Below are 27,835 nucleotides of genomic sequence, written 5' to 3'. Positions count from 1 at the left end.
TGGCTTGTTATATGTTAACTTTGTTTAGAGTTCCCTTGAAGAAACAAAATCAGTAAATTCTGAAATATTTTGAAATTCTAAAATGTCTTTTTTTTAATCTTCATGTCAATGAGCACTCAATTCATTGGTGTCCTAAGTTCAAATGCATCTATAAGCTTTCTGCTAGTTCACATGGATAAAATTTATTGACATATGTTTATGAGTCATAATGGGATTTGGAACAAGAGAGAACTGGATTCAAATCTTAGTGCCAGTATTTACAGTTCAGTATTTGCATCTATAAATGGGGATAATATAATCTGCTCTGTAGGATTGTTATCTGGATTGAAATAATGTACATGAATCTCAAGGATAATGCCTACTTCAAAATAAATAATTGGTAAATATTTGTTCTCTTCCTTTACTGCAAGATAGTAGAACCTGACCAAAAGAATGCCATTGATGTATTAAATCACAACACTGCTCTCCAAATAACTGGCAGAATCACCAAATTAAATGCAGAAGACAGAGACCACTGATACACTATAATTTGCAGAGGTGAGAGTTGAAGGGAAAGGAGGAATCAGTAGGTTTGGAAGAAAATACAGCAAAAGGACTTATTTGAGGGGCACCTGGGTGGCTCAGTCGGTTAAAGCCTCTGCCTTCAGCTCAGATCATGATCCTGGGATTCTGGGATCAAGCCCTGCATCAGGCTCTCTGCTCAGCAGGGAGCTTGCTTCCCCCTCTCTCTCTGCCTGCCTCTCTGCCTACTTGTCATCTCCATCTGTCAAATAAACAAATAAATAAACTCTTAAAAAAACCCACCTTATTTCAGCAATATTTAAACAGCTTTGCTGGGGCACCTGGGTGACCCAGTCTTTAAGTGTCTACCTTCAGCTCAGGTCATGATCCTGGGATCAAGCTCTGCATTGGGTTCCCTGCTCAGTGGGAAGCCTAATACTCCCTCTCTTCCATTCCCCCTGCTTCTGTTCCCTCTCTCACTGTGTCTCTCTCTGTCAAATAAATAAATAAAATAAAATAAAACAGCTTCCCTGAAAAATTTAATGGTTGCTATCAGCAGAGCACTATCAGGGGAGTCTCTGATGGGAAATAAGGGGCAGAGACCCTGGTAGAACCTCTCTAAACATCTGTCCATCTCTGATTTGAAGGGATGAGGGCTCAAGGAAATGATGAACCACAGTGCTGGAGAGAAAGAAGAGAACATGGACATCAGATAATCTCTATTTCTCCATCATGGATAAGCAATTTTAGAAAGCACAGCATTTGGAAGTCCAGGAGCCTCTGTGATTACTTTATCAAGGCAGAAAAGTAGGAAGTTGTTAAAAGTGTGAATAGCTAGCAGCAGATAGCATTTTTGGAGAAAGAAGCCAGTCACTAGACACATTCTGAACCCAAACAAAACATTGTTCCCTGGTGTACTGGCTTACCAGAGTAGCAGAAAATAATTTCTCTGGTAGGGTTGCTCACATTTGGTTCTGTCATCTCCACTTACCAAGTTAAAGAGTACTAATCAATAATCACTAAAAGACAGAGTTAGTTTCTTCCCCCACAGACTTCAAATTCTTGTAAAAAAAAGAGACATGGAGTGGAGAAGTGAAAAATACTATTATGAAGCAGAGGGTGTTAGGAAGACATAAAATGAGGGATCCAACCTAACTTGGGGTAGAAGAAAAAACTTTAAAGATGTGATATTTCAACTGCTACCTGAAGGAGGATGAATGGGGTTAAAATGAAGTGTTTAAGTCAGAGGGAATATCATAAATGTGCCTTGATCCTGAAACAGGAAAAAATAGAGATAGCACATATAAGAAATGAGAAGGAGGGTGGTCTGTTTGGAAGACAAAAAAGGGGGGAGCACAGTAAGTGAGGATACCTTTTCCAGGAGTTTGTAAAAATTGAAGAAAACTGGTATAACTCCAGGGCCCAAAGAAACATTTTTATGATGTCATTGATTCTAGCTGATGGAGAAGAGATAATAAAAAGATAGATGTTAGGAAGTCAGAAACCAAAAGGAATTGAGAGTGCAAGTTTTCTGGGCAGACAAAGAGTATAATTTTGAAAACATGTGAGAAATTTGGTTTCAGAGAGATATGGGGATACCTCCAATTTAATAAAATAAGAGAGGAAATGGTGTGTTCAGGAAGATTTTACAAAGTGTTTGGCAAAATGTTGAAGTAATACCTCATTGATGACTTCCAATTTCTCTATGAAGTGAGGGTGATGCCAGGTAGGAGGAAAATTGGGCATCCGAAAGAATAGAACTCAAAAGTCTCTGGGAAGTTTTGCCTGAAATTTGCCTGGTGATATTTATGTCTGCTGGGTAATGTGAAGGGTCCAACTAAGACTGAGAACCATGAATTTATAATGGTAAATTAAGTTTATGTATTGATTTGTTTAATTTCTCTATATAGCTATTTTTTCTATTTTATCTGAAAATAAATGAAAATGGCTTTTACTATTTACTCTTGTATTTTATTCACTTATTTTGTTATATATATAGTGAAAATTAACAAAGGGAAACCTCATTTGAAATGGAATTGGGAGGCCAGCTGAAGGAATTCTCACACCTTATCACTCTTCCTCAATTACTGAAATACAGGAAGAGAGGGACCTTGCAAGTTGATACTATTTTACTACACCAGCAGGAGGAAGAAAGGTTTTCTCCTTCCCCAGTAAAAGCCCAGCAATAAGAGACTGTCACAACTCAGCCAATGAAAAGCCATTATACTTAGAACCCTCAGTTTACTCCAATAGACTTTTTACTTATAAGAGCCGCTCTCAACTCCCCCTTTCCTCTGCAAGAAAAGCATTCCTCTCCTTTGTTTTCCAGACTTGCCAATACTTTTGCTGTAGCTTGCATGCCCCAAATTGCAAGTCTCTGCTATTCCTGAATAAACCCAGTTTCCTAGTAAAATAGCTTTAAGGTTAACTATATATATAAATGAACTATTTCTGCTATATTTATTTCCATGTAATATAACAAGCAGGGAAACAGGCTTGTAACTACTCTATGTTTATTATGAACTATGTACTTTATCAATATAAAAAATCCTGTTCATTCTTAATGCATTTTTTCTTCCTTTTTTTTCAATTTTTTATTTAAAATGTAGTTAGTTAACATATGGTAGTCTTAGTTTTAGGAGTAGAGTCTAGTGATTCATCACTTACATATAACACCCAGTGCTCATCATAACAAGTACACTCCTTAATACCCATCACCCATTTAATCCACCCCCAAACCCCCCACCGGTCCTCCTCCCCTCCAGTAAACCTCAATTTGTTTTCTTTTTTTTTTTTTTAAGATTTTATTTATTTATTTGACAGACAGAGATCACAAGTAGGCAGAGAGGCAGGCAGAGAGAGAGGGAGAAGAAGGCTCCCCGCTGAGCAGAGAGCCCGATGTGGGGCTCGATCCCAGGACCCTGGGATCATGACCTGAGCTGAAGGCAGAGGCGTTAACCCACTGAGCCACCCAGGTGCCCCTACCTCAATTTGTTTTCTATAGTTATGAGTCTGTTTTCTAGTTTGCCTCTCTCTCTCTTTCTTTTTTTTTTCTTCTCTGTCCATTTATTTTGTTTCTTAAATTCCACATGAATGAAATCATATGGTATTTGTCTTTCTATGATTGACTTATTTCACTTAGCATAATACTCTCTAGCTCCATCCATGTTTTTGCAAGTGGCAAGATTTTACTCTTTTTGATGGTTGAGTTTATACACACACACACATACGTACACAAATCTTCTTTATCCATTTGACAGCTGATGGATATCTGGGCTCTTTCCATAATTTGGCTATTGTCTGTAATGCTGGTAGAAACATTGGGGTGCATGTAACCCTTCAGATCAGTATTTTTGAACTAATGCCTTTTTTTTTTTTTTTAGATTTTATTCATTTATTTTAGAGACAGAGAGAGCAAGTGGGGAGAAGGGCAGAGGGAGAGGAAGAGATAAAATCCCATGTAGACTCTACACTTAAATGCAGAGCCCAACACAGGATTCATCCCAGGACTCTGGAGATCATGACCTGAGCTAATCAAGAGCTAATCAAGAGTTGGACACTCAACCAACTGAGCCACCCAAATGCCTTGTACTAATGCTTTTTATCTAGGATTCTATTTTGTTTTAAAATTTTTTTTAAAGATTTATGTATTTATTTATTTGACAGAGAGAGATCACAAGCAGACAGAGAGGCAGGCAGAGAGAGAGAGAGGGAAGCAGGCTTTCCGCCGAGCAGAGAGCCCGATGCGGGACTCGATCCCAGGACCCCGAGATCATGACCCGAGCCGAAGGCAGCGTCCCAACCCACTTTTTAAATTTAAATTTATTTATTTTTTTTCAGCGTAACAGTATTCATTGTTTAAGCACAACACCCAGTGCTCCATGCAATACATGCCCTCCCTATTACCCACCACCTGGTTCCCCCAACCCCCCCACCCCTTCAAAACTTTTGACAAATATTTTTTTACCCGTAACTGCTTTTTCTATATTAGTTTTCAGCATTTTACTTTCACTTTTTAAGATGTGTCACTTACTAACATCATTCAGTTAGAGTTTGCATTTTGATACAAAAAAATCTTTTGTCAAAATGAGATTAACTCATTTACGTTTACAGTGATAACTGCCCTGTTTAATTTTACTTCTTTGTATGTTATAATGATCATTTTTGGTTTTTTGTTGTTGTTGTTATTGTTGTTGTTGTTTTATTTTTACTTTTATTTTCTTCCTTCTCCTTCTCTTTCCCCTCTTCTTCCCTTTCTCCTTTTCTTCTTTCCTAAATGATTTGGCTATCCTTATTATTTTGCCATTAATTGTGGCCTTAAACTTCCCCATATCATTAAACACTGTCATTAAGGATAAGCTTAAGGAAAAATACATTAGAAACTGTATATCTATAATGTTCCATGGATATCACCACGTGTGACTTTTTATTGACTTCATCTACATGATCTTCACTTTCCAGTATGACTCCTTCATACAAATAGAAGAGCATGAGCAAGCTAAGAAAAAAATGTGTGTGACAAATGGGAAACCCATCTCCTTCTACCAGAAATCTCCTAACAACAGCAAATACTATAATGTTTGTGCTAAATATGTAGTAGTGTTCACTGCTACCTTCAACAACCTAGAGAAGACCAAGGTTCACCTAAAGAATAGAGTCAAAAGGGTTATTATCTCCATCCCTCCACAGATCTCACCATGCTTGGGATTATAATGAACTAAGAGGACTATGATAACTACTTCAGGATTGATAACAATGCTTTCTGCATCACCAACTGCTTTGCCTGCCTCCTCCACCAAGCTCTTCCATAGCAACTTTAGCATTATGGACCTACTAATGACTACATGCCATCACAACCCATAGAAGACCATGGATGACCAACTATGGTATGATGGTCAGAGTGCTGCTTAAAATATCATCACTGCATCCACTGATTACTAACATTGCCAAGACTATGGGTAAGCTGATCCTGAGCTAAAAAGTCTACTGGCATGGCCTTCCAAGTCCCCAGGGTCAACATGTTTGTTATGGATCTGACCTGGAAAAATCTGCCAAATATGATAACATCAAGAAGGAGGTAAAGAGGTGTGTGGGACCCCTTATGGGACATAGTAGGCTACACCAAAGACCATGCTGTCTCCTGTGACATGACTTTAATAATATCCTCTCTTTTGTCTCAGATTCTGGGGCTAACATTGTGCTCAAAAATCACTTCTTAAACAATTTCCTGATATGGCAATGACTCTGGCTTCAGAAACCATGTGGTCCTGAACCAGCAACCTCAGCAAAAACACCAGAGAAAGATTCTTATTTGCAATGGAATCTCTCCCCATTTTTATTTCTCAATTTAGTGAAAATTTCCCATCTTTCATAATTTCTATCCAAGACTTCCCTAAGAAGGAAAGGGATTTAGAGAGTTATCATCATTGGTACTATCCACTATAGAATACTATATCTGTCAAAGAAAACAAAGAAAAGAATATTTCTTTCCTGACATAAGATTAAAACACCTTAGTGAATTTATCAATCATGGACACATAAACAGGCATTAAAATTATATCATATGAGAATATTTCATATCATGAGAAAATCTGAGAATATTTTCTTTAGGTGGAAAAATAAGTTACAAAGCAATATATATACTATTTTTTAAATTAATATATGTATATGGAACAAGTCTAATTGTTAATGATGGTTATAATTTAGTAGTTATTTTTTCTTTATGCATTTCTGAGTATTATTATCCTTTCCATCATATCACATTGAATATTTTTAGTTCCAAACTATTCATCAGACAAATTAAATTTCTTAGACTATTTCTCTAGTTAAAATTAGATTTTCACAAATATTTTCTCCTGTAACTTGATAAGTATTGCTTGATTTTGGTGGCGCTCTCTTGTCAGAAGAGTTTTAAAATATGGGCAACAAATTAAGTGAGGAAATTGTAGTCATTAATTATCCTGGTAATAGATATACATACACTCAACACATATATTTCAAAATAAATTAAGGCAGAGAGCAAAACAAAATAGATTAAGTGGATAAAAAATTACAATTTTTAAGGAAATCAAACCTTCAAATTCAGTGTCAGGTAAAAAGAGGAAAAATAATAAACTGTTTATAGTTTTTAGGGTGGCATTTGGAGAAGTTGCTCATTCTTAAAACCTCATAAAGTATCATGAGAAAAAGTCCAGTACTTGGGAGTGAATAATTCAGGAAAAAGAATCACAGTGATAGAAGAGTACAGGCACAGGCATTAAACCACATTTAAAAATGTTTATTGGGGAGGGGAGGCGAACCATAAGAGACTATGGACTCTGAAAAACAACCTGAGGGTTTTGAAGGGTCAGGGGTGGGAGGTTGGGGGAACAGGTGGTGGGTGATGGGGAGGGCACGTTTTGCATGGAGCACTGGGTGTTGTGCAAAAAGAATGAATACTGTTACGCTGAAAAAAAAAATAAATAAATAAAAAGGAAAAAAAAAAGGAAAAAAAATGTTTAAAGAAAACTTTAAAGGATATTGTCACATTTATAGTCTTTGCATTCTTACCATCTCCCCTTCTTTATGCTTTTTACTGAATATTTTTTTTAAAAATCCTTAAGCTCACAAAATTTTTTTATGATAACTTCTTTACTCATTCTTTCTATGAAAATTGTGGAGTACATTTCTTGGGTAGGAATGGGGAGATAACAGTATACATTGTATTCACAGTTTGGAGACATCAGAGAAGAGCTTCCTTGAGGAAGTGAAATCTAAAGTGGAATTCAGGGGCGACTGGGTGGTTCAGTCCGTTAAGTGTCTGCCTTCGGCTCAGGTCATGATCTCAGAATCAAGGGATTGAGCCCCACATTGGGCTCTCTGCTCAGTGAGAGTCTGCTTCTCTCTCTCCCTCTGTGCTCTATCTCTCTCTCCCTATCTCTATCTCAAATAAATAAATAAAATCTTTTTAAAAAATGAAGTGGAATCCTAAAGGATGAACAAAAGATAACCAGACCAAGGCATGATAAATGGAGTATGGAAAAAGTTTGGAGGAAAAACACTAACATATATTTTGAAAGAGCATGATGCTTTGGAGAAAATAAAATGAATCTAGAATTGGGATCGGAGTATGGGTGTATACATAAGAAGGAGAGGAGAAAGACTCAAGACGTCACTATAAAAACAGCAGAAACCTGGTCGTAAGGCCTAGCACGTCAGATGGCATTAAGTTTGATGAATAGAGATCAAATCTGTTTTAAGGATTTTAAAACTAAAAAGTAAAAGAACAGACTTAGAAAAATGGTACAGCACTTACAGAAATAGTTTGGGTTTTACATTTTCTTTTCTTTTTTTTTTTTAAGATTTTATTTATTTATTTGACAGAGAGAGATCACAAGTAGACAGAGAGGCAGGCAGAGAGAGAGAGAGGGAAGCAGGCTCGCTGCTGAGCAGAGAGCCCGATGCGGGACTTGATCCCAGGACCCTTAGATCATGACCCGAGCCGAAGGCAGCGGCTCAACCCACTGAGCCACCCAGGCGCCCCGGGTTTTACATTTTCTATTCGATTTGAATACATTTTCTTTTCTATATAGGTAGCAGAAGCAGATTTAGACAACACACACACACATGCATAAACAAAGAAATTAAATCACTCATTTTATACACATATACACATAGGCTTGCATGCCTACCAACAGTGTAAAAGGATTTCCCCTTCTCCATATCCTCACCAATATTTGTCATTTCCTTACTTGTTAATTTTAGCCATTCTGACTGGTGTCAGGTGGCATCTCCTTGTGATTTTTATTTGTATTTCCATGATGCCAAGTGATATGGAGTATTTTTTTTATATGTCTGTTGGCCATTTGGATGTCTTATTTGCATAAATATTTGTTCATGTCTTTTGCCCATTTCTTGACTGGATTATTTGTTTTTTTGGGTATTGGTTTCTTAAGTTCTTATAGGTTTTGATTAGTAGCACTTTAACTGATGAGACATTTGCAAATACCTTCTCCCATTCATAGGTTACCATTTAGCTTTGTTGACTGCTGTGCAAACCTTTTTATCTTGATGAAGGTCCAATATTTCATTTTTTCTTTTGTCTCCTTTGCCTTTGGAGATGTGTCTAGCAAGAAGTTGCTATGGTTGAGGTCGAAAAGATTGCTTCCTGTGTTCTCCTTAAGGATTTTGATAGATTCCTGTCTCACATTGAGGTCTTTCATCCATTCTGAGTCCTATTTTCATGTATGGTGTAAGGAAATGGTCCCGTTTTATTCTTCTGCATGTGGCTGTCCAATTTTCCCAACACCATTTGTTGAAGAGACTGTCTTTTTGGATACTTTCCTGCTTTGTCCAAAAATTAGCTCATCATAGAGTTGAGGGTCCATTTCAGGGTTCTCTATTCTATTCCAATGATCTATGTGTCTGTTTTTGTGCCAGTACCATGCTATCTTGATGATTACAGCTTTGTAATAGAGCTTGAGTCTGGATTGTGATGCTGCCAACTTTGATTTTCTTTTTCAATATTTCTCCAGCTATTTGGTGTCTTTTCTGGTTCCATACAAATTTTAGGATTTTTTGTTCTAGCTTTGTGAAAAATATTGATGTCATTTTGATAGGGATTGTTTTAAATGTATAGATTCTCTGGGTAGCATAGACATTTTAACAATATTTTTCTTCTACTCCATGAACATAGGATGTTTTTCCATTTCTTTTTGTCTTCCTCCATTACTTTCATAAGTGTTCTATAGTTTTCAGAGAAGAGATCCTTTACTTCTTTGGTTAGGCTTATTCTGAAGTATCTTACGGTTTTTGGTGCAATTGTAAATGGGATCGATTCCTTGATTTTTCTTTCTCCTGTCTCATTTTTAGTGTATAGAAATGCCACTGATTTCTGTGTATTGATTTTATATCCTGCCACTTTGCTGAATTCCTGTATGAGTTCTATCAATTTTGAGGTGGAGTCTTTTGGGTCTTCCCAACTTCTTTTTTTGCTGATTCTGATGCCTTTTATTTCTTTTTGATTTCTGATTTCTGAGGCTAGGACTTCTAGTACTATGTTGAACAAAAGTGGTGAGACTGGGGATCCCAGTCATGTTCCTGACCTCAGGAGAAATGCTCTCAGCTTTCCCCATCGAGAATGATATTCACTGTGGGCTTTTCATATGTGGTTTTATGAAATGAGCTCTTTTCCCTCTATCCCTATGCTAAGGAGGGTTTTTATCAAGAAAGGATGCTGTATTTTGTCAAATGCTTTTCCTGCATCTATCGAGAGGATCATATGATTCTTGTCCTTTCTTTTATTAATCACACTGATTGATTTGCAGATGTTAAACCACACGTGCAGCCCAGGAATAAATCCCACTTGGCCGTGGTGAAGAATCCTTTTAATATTTTGTTGGATCATATTAGCTAGTATTTTGGTGAGAATTTTGGCATCCATGTTCATCAGGGATATTGGTCTGTTAATTCTTTTTGGTGAGGTCTCTGTCTCATTTTGGGATCAAGGTAATGCTGGCCTCATAGAAAGAGTTTAGAAGTTTTCCTTCCATTTCTATTTTTTGGAATACATTCAGGAGAATAGATATTAATTCTTCTTTAAATTTTTGGTAGAATTCCCCTGGAAAGTCATCCAGTCCCAGACTCTTGGTTTTGGGAGAGATTTTTGATTACTGCTTCAATTTCTTTGCTGGATATGTGTTTGTTCAGGTTTTCTATTTCTTCCTGATCAGTTTTGGTAGTTTACATCTTTCCAGCAATGTATCCCTTTCTTTCTAATTGCCTAATTTTTTGGCATATAAAGCTTATAATTGTATTTCTTTGATGTGTGTTGTGATCTCTCCTTTCATCATGATTTTATTAATTTGGGTCCTTTCTTTTTTCTGTTTGATAAATCTGGCCAGGGATTTATCAATCCTGTTAATCTTTTCAAAGAACCAACTCCTACATTTGTTGATCTGTTCTACTGCTCTTTTGGTTTCTATTTTATTGATTTCTGCTCTAATCTTTATCATTTCTCTTTTCCAGCTGGATTTTGGCTTTATATGCTTTTTTTTTCTCTAGCTCCTTTAGGTGTAATGTTAGTTTGTATATTTGAGACTTTTCTTGTTTCTTGAGAAGGCTTGTATTGCTATATACTTTCCTCTTAGGACCACCTTTCTGCATTCCAAAGGTTTTGAACTGCCGAGTTTCAATTTTCACTTGTTTCCATTAAGTTTTAAAATTCTCCTTTAATTTCTTGGTTAACTCATTCATTCTTTAGTAGGATGCTCTTTAACCTCCATGTATTTGTGTTCCTTCCAAATTTTCTTTTGTGATTGAATTCATTTTAAAGTATTGTGGTCTGAAAATATTCAAGGAATAATCCCAATCTTTTGGTACTGTTTGAGACATTATTTGTGACCCAGTATGTGATCTATTCTGGAGAGTGCTCTATGCACATTTGAGAAGAATGTGTATTGTCTTGCTTTACAGTCAAATGCTCTGAATATCTGTGAAGTCCATCAGTTCATTGTGTCATTCAAAGCCTTCTTTCCTTGTTGATCTTCTGCTCAAACTATCTGTTATTACTGTGAGCGGGGTGTTAAATTTCCCTACTATTATTGTATTATTATCAATGGGTTTCTTTAATTTTGTTATTAATTACCTTATATAATTGGCTGCTTCCAAGTAGGGGCATAAATAATTATAATCGTTAGATCTTCTTATTGGATAGAACTTTTTGTATGATATAATGTCCTTTGTCTCTTCTTACAGTCTTTTGTTTAATATCTAATTTGTTTGATGTAAGGACTGCTAACCCAGCTTTCTTTTGATATCCATTAGTATGAAAAATTCTTCTCCACCCCCTCACATTCAATCTGGAGATGCCTTTGGGTCTAAAATGAGTCTCTTGTAGATGGTATGTCAATGGGTCTTGTTTGCTTATTTGTTTGTTTAACCAATCTGATACCCTCTGTCTTTTGATTGGAGCACTTAGCCCATTTACAGAGTAATTATTGAAAGATATGAATTTACACTGTATATGATCAGTAAACTTGATATAGACAGAAGTTCCTGCTGATCTTCTCGGGTAAGGGCCTATTGCACTGATTCTCAGGTGTGTTTGCACAGGTGGAATTGCTGCACCCTTGCCAGGGGGCTGGGCTCAGTGTAAGTGACTCTGGAGCTGATGTGAGGGATGAAAATTGTGGCAACAATGAAAACAAAGCAAAAAAAAAAAAAAAAAAACCACTCTAAAAACTGGGTAGAGGTCTTGAATAAAAATTTCTCTAGGGAAATACAGAAGGCCAAAAGACACCTGAGAAGATGCTCAAAACCACTTATCATCAGGGAAATGCAAATCAAAACAACCACAAGGTATCACTTCATTCCAGTCAGAATGGCTATTACTAAAAACACAAAAAACAACAAGCATTGTAAAGATATGGAGAGAAGAGAACTCTTGTGCACTGTTGGTAGAAATGTTATTTGGGGCAACTACTATGGAAAATGGTACAGAAGTTCCTCAAAATATTAAAAATAAAACTGTCATACAATCCAATAATTCTACTTCAAGGTATTTATCCAAAGAAAATGAAAACACCAATTAAAATGTATATATGCACCCCGAAGTTCATTGTCGCGTTATTTACCATAGCCAGGATATGAAGACAACCTAAGTGCCCATCTGTTGGTCAACTGAAAAAATTATGTCTATATACATAATATAATATTATCCAGCCATGAAAAAGAATGAAATCTTGCCATTTATAACACACAGATGGACTTAGAGGGTATTATACCAAACGAAAAGTCATAGACAAAGACAAATATAATTTCATTTCATTTATAGGTGGAATATATAAAAAATGAATAAATAAATAAACAGAAACAGACTCATAAATACATAGAATAAACAGGGGCTTGCCAGAAAGGAGGGCTGTGAGAGGATAAGCAAAATAAGTGGAGGGGATTGAGAGATACACACTTCCAGTTATAAAATAAGTAAGACTGGGGATAAAAAGTATACTATAAGAAATATAGTCAATAACATCGTAATAATGCTGTATGATGACTGATGGTAACTATGGTTATTTCAAACATTGTACAAAGTTTAGAATTGTCAAATTACCATGTTTTACACCTGAAAGTAATACAACATAGTATGTAATCTAGACTTCAATAAAAAAGGTAAAAGAAATAGCACTGCAATAAACACACTTTACATGTTTTTCCTCTCTCTGAGCATTTCATTGGCATGGATAAGGACATGGAGAAGCAACATGGGGGGGGTAGGGGGATAGGAGAAGAATAAATGAAACAAGATGGGATTGGGAGGGAGACAAACCATAAATGACTCTTAATCTCACAAAACAAACTGGGGGTTGCTGGGGGGAGGTGGGATTGGGAGAGGGGGAGCGGGCTATGGACATTGGGGAGGGGAGGCGAACCATAAGAGACTATGGACTCTGAAAAACAACCTGAGGGTTTTGAAGGGTCAGGGGTGGGAGGTTGGGGGAACAGGTGGTGGGTGATGGGGAGGGCACGTTTTGCATGGAGCACTGGGTGTTGTGCAAAAAGAATGAATACTGTTACGCTGAAAAAATTAATAAAAAGGGAAAAAAAAAGGAATTACTAGACTTAACAATAGTATATGTTGTATGGCTCTTGATTCATATCACCACAAAGATTTATAGAAATATTTCCACCTTCAGTGTATTGAATATCTATATCACCATGCCTTTAGCATACACTTACCAAAAATATTTTTTTTAAGTTTTAATCATTTCTTAGGATAAAATGTTATATTTTTAAAATTTATTTGATATACAGGGCTGCTAAATATTTCTCTTTTTGTTTAATATTGATTTTTTTTTCTTTCTTGATTCATCTATCCCTATTTTTTGCTTCTCCTCCCCAGACATATTAGCTTTCTTTGTGGCCTTGCAAGACCTCTTTGCATATTATAATGTTTGACTGTTTATATTTATTATAAATACCTCTACCTCATTTGTTACTTGCTTTTTATTTTATTTATTTTATTTTTTTAAAGATTTGTATTTATTTATTTGACAGACAGAGATCACAAGTAGGCAGAGAGGCAGGCAGAGAGAGAGATTGCAGGAAGCAGCCTCCCGGCTGAGCAGAGAACCCAACGCAGGGCTCGATCCCAGGACTCTGGGATCATGACCTGAGCCGAAGGCAGAGGCTTCAACCCACTGAGCCACCCAGGTGCCCCTTGCTTTTTATTTTAATTGGGATTTTTTGGTGCAGTAGCTTTCAAGTTTTATGCAGTCAAGGCTATTTATCTTTTCCTTTGGGATTACTTTTACAGCTTTTAAGTTAAATAAATGCTAGTGTCTCTAAAATCAATTTGAAATATTGACAGTTGGTATCTCTATCATTTCAAGTATTTTGTTAGTTAATAAAGAAATGACAGCTGAACCAATCATTTGTAACTGTTATGACAGGAAAGAGAAAAAGGAAGAATAAGAATGAGAAGATAGAAAATATCTCCTTAGAGTTATTAATCACTGTCAACATTTTGTTATAGTGCATTGACTAATGTTTGTTTATGTAATTTAACTTATTTGAAATAGTCTTTTCTCTTATATGTTTTCATTAACTTAATGATGCTCTTAATCTATTATTTCATTTATAATTATAATTATTCCCCTTTTGTTGGTATTTTTGTTTCATTTGTTATGGAATACAATGAAAGATGCAAGAGAGTTTTAGAGTATCTTTCTGATATCCAGGAGATATTTGAGAGAAAAATAATCACAATTAAAATAGCAAAATGGCTAGGTACAATTCAATTTAGTATATAAGTCCTGCTGTTTCATATAGCTTTCCTAAGAAGTAATATCAAATAACATTAGTTATTTCTATGTCCACATAACAGTTATTGTCAAGTTCTTTTCTAAACATCACGATACAAAGGGGAGGAATTTTAGAGACTAGGTGGGGTTTACTTTCAATTTCTATTTTATAAAGAGTAATATAATTAATATGCTTTCCATAAAATATTCTCATCTTTTTGATACATAGATTTTTACAATATCCATATAAAAATAATATAGATGTATACATGCAATGCTTAAGGAACATAGTAGAAGGGCTAGAAATGTTGACATCTAACCATCTATTTCATATCTAGAAGGTATCTCAAAATTTATGTAGCCCAAACACAACTTTGACCTTTGCTCCCCATCCCCAGCAACACCATAACAAAATATACAAAAGCTCTTGATTTCAAGTAGATCTCACTGTTTCAGTAAATATCATAATTTTTATTGTGGTTCAAAGTCATTAACCAAGACATGTTTGATTCATTTTCCATATCCCCTGAACTCAACTGTAAATAGTATGGGTTCTATTTTGACAATGTATTTCAAAACCATCCACTTCTCTATACCTCCACTTTACCACGCTGATTCAAACAACTTTGCTCTCTGTCCTGAACAACCACAAAACCCTAATTATTTCCCCTGCTTTTGATTGCTTTCTATAAAGTATTCTCTAATCAGAGCGATCTTCTTAAAATTTAAATCAAATCATGTCACATCCTTGCTTAAAGTTCTTCATAGAGGGCGCCTGGGTGGCTCAGTGGGTTAAAGTTCTTCATAGGCCTCTAGTGGCACGAGGAGTAAAATCTACAATTTTAACAAAGACCTACTTGGTTTCCCATCTTCCCCAGCCTCATCTCAGACTACTTTCCTTTAATATATCAGCATAATATATTCATTATCTGCTCTTTTATGGCAAAAATCACCTTGTAGATTGCCAGTGATGGGGTAGGTGTATGTTTAATTTAGGGGCAAATTTATGGCAAGCCCACTTGACCACACATCTAGAATCACACTATCCAAGCAGTTCTATCCAGTAATAATAGACAGTTGTGACATTTGATTTTAATTTGTCCAACTTCTGCAATCATCTCTCATTTGGTTCTGAATGTGGGAGAGAAAGAAAGAAGCATAGTTAATTTGTCCCCTGAAACCTACTATGTAAACCTTTTTATACCAGTATGATTGAAACAAACTTACTGAATTGAATTCAATGTAAAATATAATGATGTTAAAATAATACTGTATTATAGTATGAAAGAAAATATAGATCCTTCTATATTGAAAAATATGCATGAAAAATATAGTGAAAAATATACAGTGTACTTGCTTTACTTTATCATATAGTATACTTATTTTACTTTTACTCATACATGAAATAGGATTCACATTGGTCCTACCATCTCGCATGGTTGTGAGGACTAAGTAAAGAGTATATAGATACCACCCTGAGCATGCTAAATTAAGGACATATTTATTGCTGAGTCAGCGTGCTCCCTCTCTCAACAGTATGACTTTGTGCAGAATGAGTGGAAAAATCAAACCAGAATGGAATTGCTAGGGTCAGTTATAAAGAAGTATGTCCAATTACTTAGATCATGTTTCCCAAATTATGTTTTGTGGATCACTAGTTGTGAAAAATATTAATGGGTTTCCAGGGGTGATAGTGGGGGAAAGCTATAAAGAATTCTTCAGTGAAGAAAAGTATTTAACCCTGTACTTCCCCAACATACTTGACCATGGAAACCACTTTTTTCCCCAAGATTATTATTCAGAATGAGTACTCCATAGAGATTAGGACATGATGATTAAGGGGAAGAGGGTAGAATATCTGGTGAGGACTTCTTGATTTATTACAATATTCTGGTGAACGTGGCACAGTATTAAGTCAAAAAATTCTAAACACCTTGCTCCTCCTGTCCTTATCCTGGGACTGTATATTTACCACTATACCTAACAAATTCCTATTCAAATGTAAGTTCAATTTGAGTACCGCCTTCCTAAAATAGTTTTCACTGCCCTTTATCCAACCATACTCAATTTATTCAGATATGTCTATTGACCACCAATTAGGTACTAGGTGCTGTTCTAGGTGCTGGGATTAAACATTCAATTCATCATCATCATCCTCATCCTCCTCCTCCTCATCATCATACAACGTGGAATACCCATTCAATTAGGGAAGAAAGATAGTGAACAAACAAACACACAAATACTAATTCAGGAATGAAAAATGTTATAAGGGAGATAGAAAGTGAAGTGATGGCTACTTTATATTCAGTGGTCAGAGAAGGCCTATCTTATAAGATGTCACCTGAATGACCTGAAGAAAGGGAGATAATGGGCCAAAAAGTCTCCAGGAGAAAGGCATTCCACACAAGTGAATGATGAGTACAAAAGTCCTAAGGCAGGAATTCTTTGGCTTATCTGAGGTGATGCTGGCAAGATGGCATGGGTGACATAAAATGAGGTAGGTAGAGAATGGTTGGAGACAGATCAGGAGATTAAATAGAGTCAAATTATTTAGGGCATTGTATGCCTTTATGGTGAGAGGGGAAGACACTGGAAGTTTGGCCAGGTGAAATAACATTATCTAATTTATAAAAGTCTATCTGCCAATTTGCAAAAGGACAATACAGGTACAACAGTCAATGCCAGGAACAAGGTAAGAGGCTTTTTCAAAAGTTCAGGCAAGGGATGTTAATGGTTTATAGGTAAATAACAGAGAAGAGTCAAGAAATATTTTGAAAGGAAAACTAGCAGACAATTTTTAAGCTTTTTGATCTTAGGGTCTTGGGACCCTTTTGCACACTTAAAATTATTGAGAATACTAAAAAGTTATTGTTCATAAGAGTCATATCTGTAAATATTTAATATATTAAAATATATATTAAAAACTAAAACTGAGATACTTTTAAAACCTATAGATACAAGTGTACATTTCATTAGCCATCAGACCCATGATGCCATTGCAAGTCACAGTGCAACAGTGGAAAACTCCATGGAGCACTCATGTACAAATAAGAGTGAACCAGGCAAAATGTCTTTGTATTATTATGAAGATAGTTTTGACCTCCTAGGACTTCTGAAAGTGTCTTGGAAACTACCAGGGAGTCTGGAGCCACACCTTGGGAATTGCTGGTGATGGATTGGATGTAGGGGTGTGAAAGAAAGAAAAGAATCAAGGATGGGGTCAAGTCTTTTAGCCTGGGCTGCAATTAACTGAAATGCAAAGTTTAGTGCTACACATCCTAAGTTTAAAATGCTCCTTAGACAATCAATTAGGATTTAGAGAGTAGCAGGCTGGATATAGGCCTGGAGTTCAGAAAAGGGATGTGGGAGATAAACAAATTTAGGAGTAATCAACATATACGTAGCATTTAAAGTTCTGGTACTGGATAGGAAGTGGTTGTACTGAAAAGAGAAAAGGTCTGAGAGTGAGCCCTGGGGCATTTATCAGTGAATTCCATCAGTGTACTTCCAATTATCTGTAGAGAACACAATCTCCCTCAATCATTCCTTTAGGTCATTTTCATATTCAAATCTCTTCTTATGACACCCGGCAGACAGTAAATACTCAACTATATTTATTAAGTTAATAGATAAATAAAGCAACAAAATACTCTGTGGTGCTTTCATAGCTAAATTTCACAGTATTAGAAAAGACTAGGTTAGGAAATAGAGAGAGACACACAGAGAGAGGGAACAGAAGCAGAGGGAGTGGGAGAGGGAGAAGATCCCAGCACCTGGAATCATGACCCAGGCTGAAGGTAGATATTTAATGACCGAGCCACCCAGGCACCCTCACCTATGCATTCTTTTTTTTTTTTTTTTTTATTTTAATTTCTTTTCAGCGTAACAGAATTCATTGTTTTTGCACCACCCCCAGTGCTCCATGCAATATGTGCCCTCCTCAATACCCACTACCTGGCTCCCCCAACCTCCCACCCCCTGCACCTTCAAAACCCTCAGGTTGTTTTTCAGAGTCCATAGTCTCTCATGGTTCATCTCCCCTTCCAGTTTCCCTCAACTCCCTTCTCCTCTCCATCTCCCTATGTCCTCCATGTTATTTGTTGTGCTCCACAAATAAGTGAAACCATATGATACTTGACTCTCTCTGCTTGACTTATTTCCCTCAGCATCTCTTCCAGTCCTGTCCATGTTGATACAAAAGTTGGGTATTCATCCTTTCTGATGGAGGCATAATACTCCATAGTGTATATGGACCACATCTTCCTTATCCATTCGTCCATTGAAGGGCATCTTGGTTCTTCCCACAGTTTGGCGACTGTAGCCATTGCTGCTATAAACACTGGGGTATAGATGGCTCTTCCTTTCACTACATCTGTATCTTTGGGATAAATACCCAGCAGTGCAATTGCAGGGTCATAGGGAAGCTCTATTTTTAATTTCTTGAGGAATCTCCACACTGTTCTCCAAAGTGGCTGCACCAACTTGCATTCCCATCAACAGTGTAAGAGGGTTCCCCTTTCTCCACATCCTCTCCAACACACATTGTTTCCTGTCTTGCTAATTTTGGCCATTCTAACTGGTATGAGGTGGTATCTCAATGTGGTTTTAATTTGAATCTCCCTGATGGCTAGTGATGATAAACATTTTTTCATGTGTCTGATAGCCATTTGTATGCCTTCATTGGAGAAGTGTCTGTTCATATCTTCTGCCCATTTTTTATGCATTCTTATTCAGACTGCCGAGAAAGGCTTAGAGAAGGACATGTCAAAGAGTGGTATCCACTTAGATTGTCATGTATTGGGAAGAAAAAAAACCCTGAATAACATTAAAAAAAATTTTTTTTAAGATTATTTATTAATTTATTTGACAGACAGAAATCACAAGTAGGCAGAGAGGCAGGCAGAGAGAGAGAGAGAGAGGAGGAAGCAGGCCCCTGCCAAGCAGAGAGCCCAATGTGGGGCTTGATCCCAGGACTCTGGGATCATGACCTGAGCTGAAGGCAGAGGCTTTAACCCACTGAGCCACTCAGGCGCCCCGAAAAAAAATTTTAATAAAGTCTGTTGCTATCAATAGCATTGTGGGCACAAAATTCAAAAATTATATTTCATGCTTGGAGTGCCTGGGGGGTCACTTGGTTAAGCATCTGACTTTTGGTTTTCAGCTAGGGTCATGATTTCAGGGTAATGGGATGGAGCCCTGTATCAGGTTCTGTGCTTAGTGGGGAATCTGTTTGAGATTCTTTCTCCCTCCACTCTCCTCCTTCCCCTGCTTGCTCTCTCTCTCTCTAAAATAAATAAATAAATACATAAACAAACAAACAAACAAAATCTTTTTATAAAAACTATATTTCATGCTTAGCAAAGAGATGAAAATAAATTTACATGTAGAAAGTGTCAGTAACAAATAATTCCTTGCTTTCCTACTAGATAAAATGAAGGATTTCACCAAAAGAAGAGAAATAAAGATGAATAATATTTCACTGGCATATGATTGGCATTATATCCATACAGAATGCTGGTGATTTCAGCCATTAATTGGCGATGCAGCTCATAGCAGACACTTTCTGGATTCTGGCTTTTTCCTCCCATGCATTAGGTCAGGCTGACCCAACACTGTGCCAGTTTATCTTTTCTTTTCTTTTCTTTTTAAAGATTTTATTTATTTACTTATTTGAGAGATAGAGCATGAAAGAGAGAAAGCATGAGAGGAGGAAGAGTCAGAGGCAGAAGTGACTCCCTGTCGAGCAGGGAGCCTGATGGAGGGAACTCCATCCTGGGACTCCAGGATCATGACCTGAGCCAAAGGGAGACGCTTAACTGACTGAACAACCCAGGTGCCCCAATGTGCCAATTTACACTTACTGGCTTCTCTCACACCCCAAATTTCAGGGGTTTATACTTCCAATGGCTCTCTTATCCAGAACTCTAAGGAATGAAATTCTGGAGATAGTGATCACCCCATATTTAGCCAGTATCATCCTAGGTAGACTCAAATAATTTAGGAAACTTTAAAAGGCTCCCACACACATGTGCTAAAATCCAAAGTTGCTATCATCAGACCCACTTATGGATGAGACGATAAGAGTAAGAATATGGTCTCTGAAAGGGTGTAATTTCAAATGTGGGCAAACATGATTTAATCACCACTATGATTACAAGATGGGTCACTATATATGGCTTTACAATTTACAATACCCTATGGCATATTTGATCTGATTTGAGTTTTACTAGGTAATAATGTGAGGCAAATACCACCCTCACTTTACTGACAAATTGAAGGTCATAAAGATTACACAGAGGGTAGTTATGTGACAGAGGTATGATTAGAATTGAATTCCCAGAAAAACGTCACCTACAAGTAAAATTTTATATATGATTCCATGAGTTTCATAGACCATCTATAGCCTATCCAAGAATACTGGATTAAAAATACTTGCCTTTAGAGATACTGATTTAATTGTTCTGGTGTTAGGCCCAGACTTTTTGTTTGTTTGTTTGTTTGTTTTTAATCTTCCCATGAAATTCTTATTTGTCAAAGACTACTGGTCAGTTGTTTGGGCCACAGATTTCTCTCTCAATTTTTTTTCATTTCCAAATTGTCCTTTGTTTCATCTAAGATTATTCTCTATATTTTCTTATCTTTGTGTTTTTAACCTTTTTTCACATGGCTTTGGTGGCAAGACTCCAAAATTATTGAATACAGTCTTCTTTTCCCATATTTGAGGTACAAACTGTTGTCATCTATGTTTCTGCTCTTCTTCCTTTTTCCAATCTACTATTATCCTCCTAAACTTCATCAACCCTTTGGAATATCAATATTCCACCTTCATTATTTTCTCCTCAATAAGTTAATTAACATTAATAGACTCCTGAAGTGAGGAGACCAGAGTTCATCCAGGCAGTGGCTTTGTAACACAGGGAATTATTTGCCCTTCTAAGTCTTAGCTCCAGTCAGTAAAATAAAGAAAATAGTACCTACTTTGCAGGGTTTTTATAAGAAATAAAAGAATACACATTCAATAATAAAAATAAATGGCTCAATACTTAATAATAAAAAATATTTTTAAAAGATTATCTCTTTGAAGGTCTTTTTATTCCTTACTATTTTTGTAGCAACCCAATACAATGTTTTGTACTCCTTCTGAGTTACATGCCTCTGCTTTTTACATACCCACTCTCATTCTAATTTTAAAATTTAGCATATGTATTCTATAACCCTACAGTGCCCAGTAAAATGGTATTCTAGATTTGGCAAGAATTTTATGTAACCCCATAATAGGAGGGAGAGAGAGTATGGTTTGTTATTAACTTAATTTATTACTAGCTCATTAAGCATCAGAAGAATCCAGAAGAATCCAGAAGAATATCCAAAATATTATTTTCTTCAAGGTTTGAGTTATCATTTGATCTAAACAGAATCGTTGTGGGTAGGAATTCAGGAGCAGTTTATCTTTCTTCAAATTATCTATCTCCCTTAGTCTCTTCAGAGAACTGGCCGCTTGACTTTTCTCTTTCTTTTCTTTACCCTTATGGCCTGTTTGCTTCTTTTTGATAGGGTCCCTCCTTAGCTGCAAAAGAATGCAGCCTGAAGTCATTTCATTCTGTTGAGTTATACTTAGAGTAGGATTTAAAGTATGTGGTAGGATCTGGACAGTACCAGCAACACCTCAAGAATATCAGAACTTTCATATTTTTCAGGTTGACTTCCTATTAGCATCTGCCTGCGTTCATTAAAAGGTTATTATAATGTTCAATATTAAGCACATGTTTGGATGATTTCTATAATACTGTGCTAAAAGTAATCTCTTTCTCTTTCTTCACCTTCTTCCATTATTTTATATTTGATGTGTGTTGTAAAATAGGAGAAAGAAGTGGGAAAACTCATCTGATAAAAACCACCACCAAGGGCACAGCTCAAGAATCCAGTGCTCTAACAACTAACTGATGCTTTATCCAAAGTATCTCCTGTATCCAGTAATGCCAAGAGTATTTGAACTTTGCAGCCAATTACATTTAATCACTCCTATTATAAAATTTAATATTTCAATCCCCATCACTCATGTCTCTCCAATCAACTTTTAGTTTCCTCTTTCCCATTCTCTACAACAAAGTTTAATTTCTGCTTGGGGGAAATTGCATTCTTGAAGGACTTTGCCCTCAAAATCACCAAATAAAGTGACATTTTTGTCTCCCTTTTATCTCATCATCTATAAGTTTTGAAAATGTTGACAAATCTCTTCTTCTTTTCTCCCTTTATATTCATGGTAATGTTTTTGTCTTTTCTCTTTTATATCTCTCAATGCTCCTTCTCTCTTTTGCTAAGATCTTCTTCCTGAAGTATATGTGAAGAAGTTATTTAAACTGTCTTGTCCTCAATTTTTTCATCTATAATATTAAAACAAAATCAACTCCAAAATATTATGAAAATAAAATTATATTAGGTGTTCAATAAATATTACATTCCTTAAGTGTAAATATTTCCCAGCATTCTATCTTTGGTACTATCTCCCTTCACCATCAAATTCTATAAATGACTATACAATATTTTCATTAAACCCCTACTCTCTCACCAGAGGTCCACTCCATTATTTCCAATTTGCATAACATGCCTTACACTCAATAAGTTTACAAAACCAAATTTATCATGTTTCTCCCTCCAAAATGAACTTCCGCTCTGGTCTTTCCTATATCTATAAATATCATTTCAAAATCCCAGCCAACTGGGCTCAAATCATTAGTCATCTTTACCTCCCTTAGATCTAATCCATTTCTGCATACACTGATGCTTTATCCAAATTGTCTTTTGCATTAAATACTGCAGGAAAAGGAAAAACATCATAATCAAGTGGTATTTATCCCAGAAATATAAAGTTTAATTGGTATTTATAAATAAAACAATGTAACTTATTACATTAACAAGAACAAAAGAGGGAAAAAATGATATGATTATCTAAGTATATACAGAAAAAAATTGAAAAACATCGACACCCTTTTATGCTAAAAACTCAACAAACTCGGAGTAGGAGGATACATACAAAAAACTTATAACTGATGTTATGCTTAATGCTGAATGCTTTCCCTCAAAGATGGAGAATAAGGCAAGGATTTTGGTTTTACCACTTCTATACACCACTGCACTGTAGTCACAGCAGTAAGAAAAAGAAATAAAAAGTGTAGAGACTAGAAAAGAAGTAAAACCATTATTATTCTCAATGACAGAAAGAACTCTAAGAAGCTTACTTAAAAATAAAAACTACTAAAACTTTTAAATGAAGTTGTCCAGGTGGCAGGATACAAGGATAATATAAAATTCAATTGCATTCCTATATACCAAAAACAAACAATTGGAAAGTGAAAATAATAAACAATACTAAAGTATTAACTCAATGAGGACAGGAAAGTCTTTTTCTGTGTAGGAAAAAAAATGAATCTTAACTCCTACCTCACACCATACAACAATTTGAGATGGATCATAGAACTAAATGTAAAAGCAAGAACCAGAAAGCTTCTATTAAAAAAAAATATGGGTACATATATTCACAACCTGGACAAGATACACAAAGCACTAACCATTAAAGGAAAAAAAACTGAGAAATTGTAAATCACCAAAATTAAAACATTCTGTTCACCAAAGCCATCATTAGAAATATTTAGGCAAATCACAGAGTGAAGAAAAATATTTGCAGTACATAAACCTGACAAAGGACCCTTATTGTTAGGAATTACAAGACAATTTATAGAGAATTACTACAAATCAGCAAGTAGGAAATTAAACAACCCCATTAAAGGACTTGCATAGGCACTCCTCAAAAGAGCTAAGAATGGGCAATAACCACAGGAAAAGGTGCTCAACATTATTAGTTAGCAGAAAAATGCAAAATTAAAACCATAATGAGAAATCTCTTCACACCCATATGAATGGCTAAAATATAAAAATTTAAAAGTCTAATATACCAAATGTTTGACGGAATGGAGAGAACCTAAAATACTCACATATTTCTGTTGGGGATTATAAAATGGAACAACTACTTAGGAAAATTCTTGGGAAGATTCTTATAAAATTATTTATTCATCTACCCATGACCTAACAATTCCATTCTTTTGTATCTCTATGAAAATATATGTTCATAAAAAGATGCAAATGTGAGTATTGACAGCAGAGTCATTCAAAATAGCAAAGAGCAGGAAACAACACAAATATCAATCAAAAGGAAAATGGATAAACAAATTGTACTATATTGATCCAAGAGAATACTTCTCAGCAAAAAGGGAACAATATGAGTGAATCCCAAAAACATTATGTTGAGTGAAAGAAGTCAGACACTGACATACATAAAACAAACACACATTGTAGAATTCCATGTACATAAAGTCTAAGAATAGACGATCCTAATCTATGGTGATAATAATTAGAAGTTACTTCTTAGGTGGGACCGGGTAGAGTTGACTGGAAACAGGCATGAAACAACTTTCTGGGTTGATAATGTTTTAATATCTGGCTTTGAGTGGCGGTTACACTTACATATACAAATGGTCAAAATTAACTAAATTGTGTTTTATTCTTCCATTAGGGAGAAAAAAAGATGTTTCACCAGGAAAACATTAAAAAAAAAAAAAAGCTTCGTGCAACTAGCATATAACTAGTAGAAAGAAGAAAACTTGGTGTATCAATAGACTTACTTAAATTTTTTTTCAATGACATTATTTTTTTCAAGTATTTTTAAGTACTTCTTCAAGTTTCAAAGTAATTTTATTTTCAAATATAAATAAATAAACCCAGCCTTGTGAATTCATCTAAACAGAGAAACTCAGGCTTGTGGATCAATATACTGGAGAGAAACAAAGATAACCAGTAGCATGAAAATATTTCAGTCTCTGTGAATAGAAAATAGAATGCTTCACAATCTGGAGAATTTTAAGACATGAAAGAGCCCAAAGAAGCAAAGGTAAAGGGGCGCCTGGGTGGCTCAGCGGGTTAAAGCCTCTGCCTTCGGCTCAGGTCATGATCCCAGGGTCCTGGGATCGAGCCCCGCATCAGGCTCTCTGCTTGGCTGGGAGCCTGCTTCCTCCTCTCTCTCTCTCTGCCTGCCTCTCTGCCTACTTGTGGTCTCTATCTGTCAAGTGGATAAATCTTTAAAAAAAAAAAAAAAAGAAGCAAAGGTAAAAAGATCAAACGCAAGATGCAGAACTAACAGCTGTGACTTAGTGAGTTAAGTATGCTGAATAGAATCAAACTTAACAAAGTACCACACGTTGGTAGCTTCCAAGTAATTAATACACTAATCAGAAGCACATGCAATGTGTAATCAGGACTACCTCATTGTGACAGCAAGGACTCCTTGGTTACAATGGCTATTCTCCATTTGCAGATAGAGTTATGGAAAGTAAATTAGGTAAACACATGCTTGAGGCAAAGAAGTAACATAATTTGCTCTATCTAAGCAGTCTCTATTTGTAGTGAATGAGAAGAAAGTTCCGTTTTCATCTCACATCTGTTCTAGATCATTCTTCTCACAGTAAGACTGAATATATCTACTAATACTTGGGCAAATATATGTAAATTCATAGATAAGAGTTGTACTTATACTTCTCTTTCCAAGGCTCATCGACAGTTTTAAGAGTGAAATGATCATTTCATCCATGTTATTAATGTCTAATTAGTAAATGAAAAAAATGTTTGCATACCACAAGTCAATCTAACTTCACATTTCTTGCATTTCTACATAAAGCCAGAATTAGCAGACACTTTAGAAGATTAAACCTGTGGGTGCCTGGGTGGCTCAGTGGGTTAAAGCCTCTGCCTTCGGCTCAGGTCATGATCCCAGGGTTCTGGGATCGAGCCCCGCATCGAGCTCTCTGCTTGGCAGGGAGCCTGCTTCCTCCTCTCTCTCTCTCTCTGCCTGCCTCTCTCCCTACTTGTGATCTCTATCTGTCAAATAAATAAATAAAATCTTTAAAAAAAAAAAGAATATTAAACCTGTGATCAAAATATGGGCTTACATAAGCTAACCAATACTTATCTTTTCTTTGGAATAGTTAGCTCTTGACAATGTTTCATCCTTGACAGACCTGTGACTTGTCAGAACACACCAGGGAGTCCACTATTTTATCCATCTAGCTGTCCCCCATCCACACCCTCTAGTCTCATCCTTTTCTTGAAATCACATATCCTACTTATATTCCCTGTAATTACTTCTACTTAAAATTTTTTTTAAGATTTTATTTATTTATTTGACAGGCAGAGATCACAAGTAGGCAGAGAAGCAGGCAGAGAGAGAGAGGAGGAAGCAGGCTCCCTGCGGAGCAGAGAGCCCGATGCGGGGCTCGATCCCAGGACCCTGAGATCATGACCTGAGCCGAAGGCAGCGGCTTAATCCACTGAGCCACCCAGGCGCCCCTACTTAAATTTTTTATTACCTGTTCTTTACTGAGAATAGGAAGCCTAGAATATCAGAACTCATAAGAAGAAATAGATAAAGCACCAAATTCTCTGAGGTTAAAGGAACAGTATTCCAACTGAGGTTATATTCTTTCCCAACTATACACCTTAGCTGCTACTCTTCTATTACATACATACTTCAGGCTGCACTGGCTCAAATTTAAATACCATCATCTTAGTTTCCTGACTTTCTCACTTCATATTTTTCCTTCCTAAATCACTGCAACACTTAAAAAGGAAAGGTGGAATCAGTTGCTTCATAAACATTTCTTAATGGACAGAATCAAGGAATCAAGTCAAAATGGAATTTCTGGCTACTGCTACTATTTTTTCAATTAACCAAAATAAAATACAGTAGAGAATGCAAAGAAGAATTTATGGAGTAAGCTCCCTTAGAGTTGATTAGATTACAAATACGTAGAAAGAAAATCTGCTTTTTATCCATTGAATGACTAAATTCATTTATATTAATTTATGTTGATATAAAAATAAATGTGTTTATTAATGGATATCATTAACTTATGCATAAGATATTCTCCTACCCAAGTAATTAAAAATGCTGAAAATGTAATGGCTGCACAGTAACACCAGAAACACCTTCATATAATGAGAGACCCAGGGAAGATAAATGTGACATTTAACCTCTAAATCTGGCTTTAGTGAAGTTTATTTTTTGAACCAAACGAATTAGATCAAATTTTTCTAAAAAAAAAAAAAAAAAGAAAAAAAAAAGAAGGGATCTTTGAAGACATTTCCTTCTCCACATAGTTGGATACTGTGTGAAATGTTACGTTGCCTAAATGAACCTGTAAGTTCCATTCTCATAAAGATATTGTACAACCAAGAAGAGGAGGAGACAACTCTTTCATTAAGAAAAAAGAAAAAGGAACTTTGAATCAGTTGCACAATTTTGCCTCTTTGGAGTGTCAATATCCTTTTCCATAACACTATTATATTTCATTCCCTTGAAATTAATGAAGGTTAAATGAAACAGTTTATGTGAAAGTCTTCTATAAACTACAGGGAATATGTGAAGTTAAAATGCCATTTAATTCATGAGGATGATTATAATGAAAATAAACTAAAATAAATCATATTGAAGAAGGTAGATATTA

The 27,835-nt window shown here is 35.9% G+C and overlaps 1 protein-coding gene across 12 annotated transcripts in view; it reads right to left on the bottom strand.

Annotated features, from left to right (window-relative positions):
* Positions 1–27,835, bottom strand: part of ANKS1B (ankyrin repeat and sterile alpha motif domain containing 1B) — a 1,113,728-nt gene that overhangs the window by 631,545 nt on the left and 454,348 nt on the right. The window lies entirely within an intron of this gene.

Source organism: Meles meles, chromosome 7, assembly GCF_922984935.1.
Source record: "Meles meles chromosome 7, mMelMel3.1 paternal haplotype, whole genome shotgun sequence".
Taxonomy (NCBI): Eukaryota; Metazoa; Chordata; class Mammalia; order Carnivora; family Mustelidae; genus Meles; species Meles meles.
Note: the sequence above shows the minus strand (reverse complement) of the source record. Positions and strands in the feature narration are given on the sequence as shown.